Source organism: Octopus bimaculoides, chromosome 6, assembly GCF_046866305.1.
Source record: "Octopus bimaculoides isolate indiv1 chromosome 6, ASM4686630v1, whole genome shotgun sequence".
In the NCBI taxonomy this organism is placed as follows: Eukaryota; Metazoa; Mollusca; class Cephalopoda; order Octopoda; family Octopodidae; genus Octopus; species Octopus bimaculoides.
Genome location: NC_142933.1, coordinates 25,043,190 through 25,054,299, shown reverse-complemented (window position 1 = coordinate 25,054,299; position 11,110 = coordinate 25,043,190). Strand labels below are relative to the sequence as shown.

Genomic DNA, 11,110 nt, shown 5'->3' with positions numbered 1-11,110 from the left:
TTTCATCACACCAACTGTGACCTGGTCACTGACTCAGTTCCACTACAACTTTCCAACTGTATCAGTGACCAGGTCGCAGTCTGAGTAATAAAAATTTTAACTCCCAAATAGTAAATGCTTAAGTGAAATTAACAGTCTTCATTTATTTGTGAATGGCTACTACTTGTTTTGCATGCTGTAATAGTTTTAAATGGTCCCTCTTTTAAATTATGCGAATATTAACTTAACTATGGTATTCCTTGGCAGATAAAGCTTTAGATAGACATATGGAAAGTGGAACAGTCATAGCTGAAATTATGAACAGCTATCTAACTCAGAAACTAAAAATATATTACAGTTACTTCCATACAGGTCAATTTATTCAGATAATGTTTTTCTCTTAACTTTGGCACGATGCCACAACTTTTCTAGGCGAATAGGGTTATATTCAGTTAAATCAATCTCTATAACTGGTACTGATTTCCATCCAGTGAGAAAGGATGACAAGCAAAAATGCAACTTCAGTGAGGTTTCAGTGTAAATGGACATCTGATAAAAATATTAGCACAGAATTTTGTTTGGCTATTTACCAAAATGTTCACTCCAATATATTTTTACTTGCATAAATCAAGATTTCTGACAACAAATTTTAGGAAACTCCTACTCCTATTTTATCGACCCTGGGAGGATGAGACAAAAGTTAACCTTGGTGGAATTTGAACTTGGAACATAAAGGGTGTATCTTAGTGTTAGTAATACATTCTTTTTTTTTTTACTATGTTCTGCTAATTCTGACTAATTACTAACTTGGCCATGTGAAGGCCCATGGCATAGTGGTTAGGGTGTTGGACACATTATTGTAAGACTGTGGTTTCTATTCCTGGGCCGGGCAGTAAAACATTTCATTTCAAGTTGCTCCAGTCCACTCAGCTGGTAAGAATGAGTAATCCTGCAATAGACCAGCATCCTGTCAAAGGAGGAATATACATGCCAGAGAAACCAGGAAACTGGCCCTATGCTCCTTATGGAGTAATGTGGATTAACCACTAACTCTACCATCACCATTTATTTAAATAAATGATATGAAATGTAATTCTAAAATATAATTTATCTGAGATAATGCTCAAGAGTTATAGCATAAGCATATCTACAAAAATAGCCTATTCCTAGAATTATGTTTTTTAATTTTGTATTATTTTGTTCATACATAGATGCATGAACAAAACACTCAGCTTTTGAGTCACTTTCGGAACTTTCTGCTGATTAAGATGTAACTATATATATATCTATTGATGAGTTGTAGTGCATCTGAGCACTATACACAATAATTTAATTATATATAAATATATATACACACATTCTTGTATGGAGTTGTATTTCTCCTATATATACATATATGTCTTTTATCTTTTGTGGGTTTCAGCCAGAGGCTGAGGCCATGCTGGTGCACTGCCTTTACTGTATCCAGGGATTTTTCCAGTATTGCTTCTGGTGAAGTAGGGAGTTGGACATTGCCGCTCTTCTTTATGCCTACTGTCATGATGTGGGTTCATCTGGAATTGTAGGTAAAAAGCTGTCTAGATGTTTTTTGAAGACTTCCGTGTCTACACCTTGCAGAACCCTGATGTTCTGTGGTAGGGCATTAAAGAGTTGTGGTCCCTTGAATCCCAAGCTATTACAATATTGGATTTGTATCATCAATGGAGAAGATGGGATCTTTTGGTACTGTGCAGTGCTATCCAGTTCAGGGATTGTTGTAGATATCAATTCCCAAATTTTGAGCCAGACCCACCATTATTTTTCACATGTATAGCACTGTATATCTCTCACGCCTCCTCTCCAGGGAGTAGAGTCCCAGTTCCCTATATATATATTTGTGTTTGTTCATTTATTTGAAGCTGATGATTCACCCCATTCCTGCTCAATTCTTTTCAATTTTAGGCATACATTCAGGCAGTTGTTAAAGGGGTGTGAATGTATGTGAAGATATACACACATGAACACACACACACACACACATATATATATATATATATATATATATATACTGTTGTGTCTGGGGAGAGTCATTTTCTTTTCGTGCCTTAAAATTTAACACACTCACTGTTAAATTTCCACTTATTATTTCTATTTTCCTAAAATTTTAGTTGCGTCTTGCAACCTTTTCAATAGTCTTAACTCTGTCCGTTATTTACGTTCCGTTCTGTTTTTGCTTTTCTTTTTGCACATGCGTGTGTCTCAGTGTGTGTGTGTATGTATGTATGCGTGTATGTGTGCATGTGTATGTATGTATGTATGTCTGTACGTGTGCATGTATATATATCCAAAAACGAAATATATATATATATATATATATAGAAGCACTCCGTCAGTTACGACGATGAGGGTCCCAGCTGATACGATCAACGGAACAGCTTGCTTGTGAAATTAAAGTGCAAGTGACTGCGCAATCCACAGACACGTGTACCTTTAACGTAGTTCTCAGGGAGATTCAGCGTGACACAGTGTGTGACAAGGCCGGCCCTTTGAAATACAGGTACTACTCATTTTTGCCAGCTGAGTGGACTGGTGCAACGTGAAATAAAGTGTCTTGCTCAAGGACACAACGTGCCACCGGGAATTGAACTCATGATCGTGAGCCGAATGCCCTAATCACTAAGCCACACGCCTTCATATATCATCATCATCATCATCGTCATTTACCGTCCGCTTTCCATGCTAGCATGCGTTGGACGATTTGACTGAGGACTGATGAAACCAGATGGCTACACCAGGTTCCAATCTGATCCAGTAAAGTTTCTATACAGCTGGATGCCCTTCCTAACGCCAACCGCTCCAAGAGTGTAGTGGGTGTCTTTTACGTGCCACCGGCATGAAGGTCAGTCAGGTGGTACTGGTAATGGCCACGCTCAAAATGGTGTATTTTACGTGCCACCCACACAGGAGCCAGTTCAGCAGCACTGATATATATATATATATATACATACATACACATCACACACACACACACACTCGTAAATATATCGATCGATACATACGTACCCGTTTGGATGATTACCTGATTGAACATACAAAGCTAGAAACATTGAGTAGTAATGGAGTGAATCATCAGTTTCAAATGAATGAAAAGAATACACTCATGTGTGTGTGTCAAGTAAGAGAAATATATATATATCTTGTGTTTAGGGAGGATCGTTACACCAATAATAATAAAACACATGCACTGATTATTGGTGTTAATGACCCTCCCAAGACTCAAGATTTGTTTCAACATGAATTCACATCAAGAATCTTGCAAACCAATTACAAAAATGAAGCAAGTTATACATATATAAAGAAACACATATATATATATGTGTGTATATAAGTGATTCAAAAAAAAAAGATTATTTATAAAAAAAAACTGTTATAAAATCTTTTATCAGGATGTTACTAACCTTTTTTGGGAAGAAGTTTCTTTTCTAGTGTGTAAGCACTTTCGATAAACATTTTCAAACACTGCTCACACACCAGGGAAAAAAAAAAACTTCTTTGCCAAAAAGGTTTGTAGCATCCTGATAAAAGAGTTTATAACATTTTTTTAAAAGATCACATTTACACTTCAAAGCTGTAATAAGTAACTCACAGAGACTTTCAAATATATGTGTGTATACGTCTATATATATATATATATATATATATATATATATATTTATATATATTTCCTTTTACTTGTTTCAGTCATTTGACTGCAGCCATGCTGGAGCACAACCTTTAGTTGAATGAATCGACTCCAGGACTTGTTCTTTGTAAGCCTAGTAGTTATTCTCTCGCTCTCTTTTGCTGAACCACTAAGTTACAGGGACGTAAACACACCAACATTGGTTGTCAATTGATAGTGGGGATAGTGACTGAGTAATCTGAATAATATTGAGTTAAAGTGCCTCGGCCACACACATATATACTTATGTATGTGATGGAATTTCATCTACTAAACTCCCCTCAAAATACACTGATCAGCTTGAAGCTTTAGTTGAAAACTCTTCCGCAAGATACCACTCAGTGGGATTGAACCTGGAACCTTGTAGTTATGAAACTAACTTCTTAACTTCATACACATGCCTGTTTTCATACGTATACATAGCAAGTCATGTCATGTCCAAAGTTCGTTTTAATTGACTACAAACTCAACCTTTCCCCCTGACCACTTCAACTACCACCACTACAACCATTACCACCACTGCTGCCACTGCCAACACCACCATTGCCGCCACTACCACCACCATACAAATGTATGATTCTTTGCCAATGTAAATAGATTTATATTGCATTATATATATTGAATGGTTCATCTTAAACAGAAGAGGAAGAGGGGGTGCATGTAATTTTATTGAAGGTAATATAGTTTGCTGTGTGAGAGAGGGCAAAAGAAAATAGTTGAAGATATGTGTGCATATATGTGTGTGTAATATGTACTAGAGCACTAATATTCTGTGCTTTATGAATAAATAAATATATGAACTGTGTATTTAGTCTTGGATATGAAATTAGGTCCAGGATGAACTGATTGGTTGTAAATTAAAAAACGTTTTTTTTTTTTATGTCAGTTTCAATAATGGGTGTTCCAATTGTTTAACGAATGGTTCGTATGACTCATTGACTTAGTGTGTCAGTGGCTGAGTATTCCACAGGCTGCTGTTGAATCACTGAGACATGTAAACGATAAAAGATAAGTAACAACCTACACACACACACACAAAAAAAAAAAAAGAAACAAGTTCTTTTTAAAAGAAAGAAACTATAAACATTCTATGAAAGAAACCAGGAGTATCTTTGTTTACCATTTCAAAAATCTGAAGTACATCAAATTTAGAAGTAAAAAGATTGAATGCCTAAAGCAACTTAACAAATGATCATTTTAAAAGAAATAAACTCGGATGGATACATTAGATTAAAGCTTGGTTTGAATATAAAATTAAAGTGAATGTAACATGAAAGATTACATTAAATAGAACAGAAAATTGTCTTGTAAAAGACTAAGAAGTTTATCTCTGTAATTTTTTTGTATTTTTTTTTGCTATTATCATCATCATCATTATTATTATTGTTATCATTATTATTATTATTATCATTATTATTTTTATGGTGGCAAGCTTTCAGAATTGTTAGCACGATGGAGAAGGTGCTTTGCAGCATTTTGTCTGTCTTTGCATTCTGAGTTCAATTTCGACTTCACGTTTCATCCTTTCAGGGTCGGTGAAACATGTGGTACATGTTGAACACTGGGGTTGATATATTTTCCTAGCCTCAACCCCTGAATTTCAGGTTTTGTGCCTATAGTTGAAAGGATTATTATTATTATTAGTAGTAGTATTGTTGTTGTTATTGCTAAGGCATCGAGCTGGTAGACTCGTTAATTAGCATGCCAAACAAAATGCCTTGCGTCCTGAGTTCAAATTCCTTCAAGGTCCACTTTGCCTTTCATTCTTTTGGGAGTCAATGAAATAAGGACCAGTTGAGCATTGGGATCAGTGTAATTGATTTACCTGCTAACTCCACAATTTCAGGCCTTGTGCCTATTGTAAAAAAGAATTATTATTATTGTTGTTGTTGTTATATAGACAGTTAGCTAGCAGAATTGCTAGAGTGCTGAAGAAAATGCTTAGTGGCATTTCGTCTGTCTTTGTGTTCTGAGTTCAAATTCCGCTGAGGTCAATTTTACCTTTCATCCTCTTGGGGGTTGATAAATTAAGTACCAGTGAAACACTGGGGTCAATGTAATCAACTATCCCTCTCCCCAAAATTTCAGGCCTTGTGAAAGGATTATTATTATAGTAGAAAGGATTATTATTATTATTATCATCAGTATTATTATTATTGTTATCATTATCATCAGTATTATTATTATTATCATTATTATTATCATTATTATTATTATTATTATTATCATTATTATTATTATTATTATTATCATCATCAGTATTATTATTATTATTATTATTATTATTATTATTAATATCATCATCATCATCATCATCATCAACATTATTATTATGCTGAAACATTGTATTTAGAAGTTAGGTAGGGGTTGAATATAAAAAAAAAAATCTGAATCTGAAATTTGCTTGTTCTTTGAAACATTATAGCTTCCACTAGATCCTCTATAGAACCATTTAAGCTAATTCGATTATTTTCAGCATAGAAAATAGTGAAATTAGTATCTGTGAAATTGAAAATTTTAACGATTACATTGCCATTTTCGTTTTAGTTGGAACTAGTAGAATTTTACTGGCTCCAACAACCCAATAATTGTTTCAATAATTGTTTAACTCCAAGATTCCAATTCCACACTTCTGGTTATGAGAATATAAATATGGAAAGGTAAGTGTGTGTGTCTCTTTCTGGTTGCTTGACCTGCTTGAAAATGCAACCAAATCTCCATTAAATCATACTCTTAAACAAAAAAAAAAGTATGTTAGATGATGTTCCTTGATGGATGAGATGGTCATTGTTGGAATATCTATGATCATCGGTATGCTGTGTTAGGGCTGGCCTGAGGCTAAATAATGGCAAATAATTATGTATAACGAGAGAAAGATATTGTTTGGGTTTAGCTCCATTTAACCCTTAACATCCACAGTTTATTAATTTGTTCTTAATTTCCGATATTTACAACTAATGGGAAGGTTGAGTCAACTAAGGAGGCACTACCAAGTCACACAAACTGCTAGAAATAGTGGCTAAACCTCTCTCTCTCTCTCTCTGTGCCTTCCATGCATATTGTGCATATACATATTTTTCTATCCTGAAAGATAATTGTGTTTATACCAAAAGAAGTCTCTAAACAATACCAAACACATTTGCACCATCAAAGTAATTTATATAGAATAAAAATGGGTCTTCATGACCTTGCACCTTTCAAAACACTTGCCCTGCTCAGTGAACCCTTAAAATACCTCTTCTGTTTATCTGTCTACCCCTTTCGTGTTCATTCGCTCTTTACCTCATACTCACAAGCCTCTTTATTCTCTCTCCTTATTTTTCATCTACACAATCTCATTCAGACTCCTCTAAACTTACTCTTTTCCCCCCTCTCTCTCTGTGTCTTGCCTCTCTCTCTGTCTTGCCTCTCTCTCTCTGTCTTGCCTCTCTCTCTCTGTCTTGCCTCTCTCTCTCTGTCTTGCCTCGCTCTCTCTGTCTTGCCTCTCTCTCTCTGTCTTGCCTCTCTCTCTCTTGCCTCTCTCTCTCTCTGTCTTGCCTCTCTCTCTCTCTCTGTCTTGCCTCTCTCTCTCTCTCTCTGTCTTGCTTCTCTCTCTCTCTCTCTCTAATTTACACACTCCCTCTCTGTTAAATGCACCTTAGCTTCTTTGTCTCACTGTCTTTGATTCTCTCTAATTTTCTCTCAGTCACCCACTCTCTCTCCTTCTCTATTGCTATCAAGTTTTCTGTCTGATTCTCTTTTACTTTCCCCTCTCTCCGTCTCTTCTTCCCTCTCCACCCTTCACTCGCTCTCTCACTCACCTCTGCACCCACCATCCTGTTTATAAACTCATAAAAGGACCCTGCATAGAAAGACACACAGACATTCTCCACCCAATATCCATAAACGCATTAGATGTACTCATTCAGATATTTTGTGCTATATGCACTAACACACATTCACTGATGCATGAAGTGTATCCATGTGTTTGTGTGAACATGAGTATAGGCAGTCCTGTTTGTGCTACGGATTTCGTGTGTTTGTGATGTGTGTGTGTGTGTGTGTGTGTGTGTGTGTGTGTTTGATGTGTGTGTGTGTGACGGTTTGTGGCCCAGTGGTTAGGGTGTTGCATTCATGATCACAGGATCATGGTTTTGATATCTGGACCGGATGGTACGTTGTGTTCTAGAGCAGAAAACTTCATTGTATGTTGCTCCAGTCCACTCAGCCGTAAATGAGTAATTCAGTGACAGACTGGCATCATATTCAAGGAGAATGTCTTGATGCTGGTCACTTATAAACCATGGAAACTGAGTAACCAGCCCTGTGAGCCCTGGGTTTTGAGAAAATAATGTCCTGTAGTTGATGTTTCTGCCCCATATGTCTCTCTCTGTTACACTCTAACAATTCATCATCTGACACAAGATCGTCATCTCCAATGCCCCACTTCCCTCTCAAAAATTCCTTGTCTTGCAAGTTACTTTGTGACCCTGCCGTTGCTGGTGCCATGTAAAAAGTACTCAGTCCCCTCTGCTGGGTGGTTGGTGTTATGAAGGGCATCCAACCGCAAAATAAATGCCAAAAAAGATGTAGTAGCCTGGTGTAGTCTTCTACTTGGCCAGCACCTCTCAAACCATCCTACCCATGGAAGGTGGACATTAAATGATGATGATGATGATTGTGTGTGTGTGTGTGATACTTGAATGATCAAGTGGCTAAGCAGTTTGCTTTGCAATCACAAGAACCTGGGTTTGATCCCACGGTGTAGCATCTTGGGCAAATGTTATCTAGCAAAGCTTTGGATTGAGCAAAACCTTGTGAATGAAATTAGAGAAATGAAAGTTGTGAAAATCTGTGGATGATCTGTGATTGTAATTCAAAGGGCTAATAGTGTCACATGCTGTGTCGCAATAATTCTTCTCAAGGATTTCCTGAAGAGTGTAAATAGATGTTTGTGGAATACTTTGACGGTTGTCTTTTATATTTTACTCGTTTCAGTCATTAGACTGCTGCCATGCTGGGGCACTGCTTTCGCAGGTTTATTCAAGCAAATTGGTCCCACCATTTATTTTTTAAAATCTGACACTTATTCTATCAGTTTATTTTGCCAGACTGCTAAGTTACATGGGTGTCAAAAAAACCATCTTTGGTTGTTGGGTAGTGGTGGGGGACAAGTACAAAGACAAACACACACACACACACACATGCACATATTTACACACACACATTCATACATGCAGATACACACTCATACATATGTACACTCATACACAATGGGATCCCACACTGTTCCATCTACCAAATTCACTCACAAGGTTGGCCTGGAGTTGTAGTAGGAGACAGCTATTCAAGGTGCTGTACTGTGGGTCTGAACCAAAAGCTACAGCATTGTAAAGCATGCTTCTTATTAGTAATTCTCAGAATAGGCAGTTCTCTTCATTGGAAAACTGCAATACTCAATGTTGAAACTGATGGAGGATCCATTTACTTAGTATATGCAAGTGTGTAAGAGTGCATTTTATGTTCCATTTTTACATCATCATCATCATCATCATCATCATCATCATCGTTTAACGTCCGCTTTCCATGTTAGCATGGGTTGGACGATTTGGCTGAGGACTGGTGAAACCAGATGGCTACACCAGGCTCCAATCTGATTTGGCAGAGTTTCTACAGCTGGATGCCCTTCCTGACGCCAACCACTCCGAGAGTGTAGTGGGTGCTTTTACGTGCCACCGACACGAAAGCCAGTCAGGCGGTACTGGCAACGGCTGCACTCAAAATGGTGTATTTTATGTGCCACCCGCACAAGAGCCAGTCATGGGGCACTGGCAACGATCTCGCTTGAAAGTCCTTACACATGCCACGGGCACAAGTGCCAGAAAGGCGATGCTGGGCACAGGTGCCATCCCGATTTTGCTTTCGCTTGCCCCAATAAGTCTTCGCAAGCTGAGTTTCGTGTCCAATGAAGGAGATGACGTGGTTTAGACAAATTCTTATGGTTTAAACAAATTCTTACTGTTGAATTAATGTTTTCACATCTCAATGTCCTCCTTGGTGCTAATCCTTTTTAAGTGAGGAAGTTTTTAATTTCACTTATCTTCAAAAGTTGTCATTTCTTCACTGGATGGTCTGGAATTGACAACAGAGAACACCAACCATACCTCAATGATTTTTTTTTCATGAAAAAAAATCATTGAGGTATGGTTGGTGTGTATATGTTTGTGTCTCTGTGTTTGTCCTCCCAACATCGCTTGACAACCGATGCTGGTGTGTTTACGTCCCCGTAACTTAACGGTTCGGCAAAATAGACCGATAGAATAAGTACTAGGCTTCCAAATAATAAGTCCTGGGGTCGATTTGCTCAACTAAAGGCAGTGCTCCAGCATGGCCACAGTCAAATGACTGAAACAAGTAAAAGAGTAAACAAGAAAAGAGAATGTAGTTATTCACACACACACACACACACACACTCACACACATGTATATGTCTGTGTATCTGTCTGTTTATCTGTATATGTGTGTGTGTTTATACGATGAACTTTGTACAGCTTCCATCTGCTAGATTCACTCACAAGGCATACATGCATGGGTGTTTGTGTGCGTGCGTGCTGAGTTCATTTTGCAGTTAATATTCACAGTTTTTATGCTTATGAAAACATCCTTGTCCAAAAGGACGGAATCAGAATGAACAAAGGAGCCATGAAATAGTGAGAAAACATCATAAAAAGTTATGGAAATGGAAACTACTGTGTGTATTAAAGGAATAATTTACAAAAAAATATTATAGAAAATGCACTTTTATGGTATAATGACAAATTTCAATGTGCAATGCTTATTGACAGCTTCCATAAATGAACTAACCTATAAATTCAGGAAAGCATTAAGCAAAGTAAAACTTCAAATTACAGTATTTGAAAAGCTAAGTAGGTCCATTAAATTACAGATAATTATGATATATCCTTTCCATAAAGGCCATGTATGCCAACAGCAGTTGCATAATATGCAAAATGAATCCAAAGATAAACTGTAAAACCAGAAATGTTATGCACCCTATGAAATGTATGGAAAGCAAATGCAGGAGCAGTACCTCAACTCATATGGGAGAAGCTGTCCATAGCATAGCAGAAAGAATAGATGATTACTAGTGTGAGTATAAAGAAAAGAAACCAACAATGGTACCCTTCTAACATGCAAATGTGAAAATTAACAGCTTGGAATACAGCAGTGAAGTAAAAATTCTAACAGTGCATTCACATGATCACACATTTTGGAAAATAGAGGGAACAATACACATATGAGAGATGGAGAATGTACTTCACAGAATGTATGTCAAAACTAACAACCACCACAATATTTTATACACACACACACATGCATACATACACACACACACACACACACACATCTATCTATCTATATATATATATATATATATATATATTGGATCCT

The 11,110-nt window shown here is 37.0% G+C and overlaps 1 protein-coding gene across 9 annotated transcripts in view; it reads left to right on the top strand.

Moving 5' to 3' along the window:
* LOC106876343 (uncharacterized) overlaps window positions 1-11,110 on the top strand; it is a 390,872-nt gene that overhangs the window by 34,178 nt on the left and 345,584 nt on the right. The window lies entirely within an intron of this gene.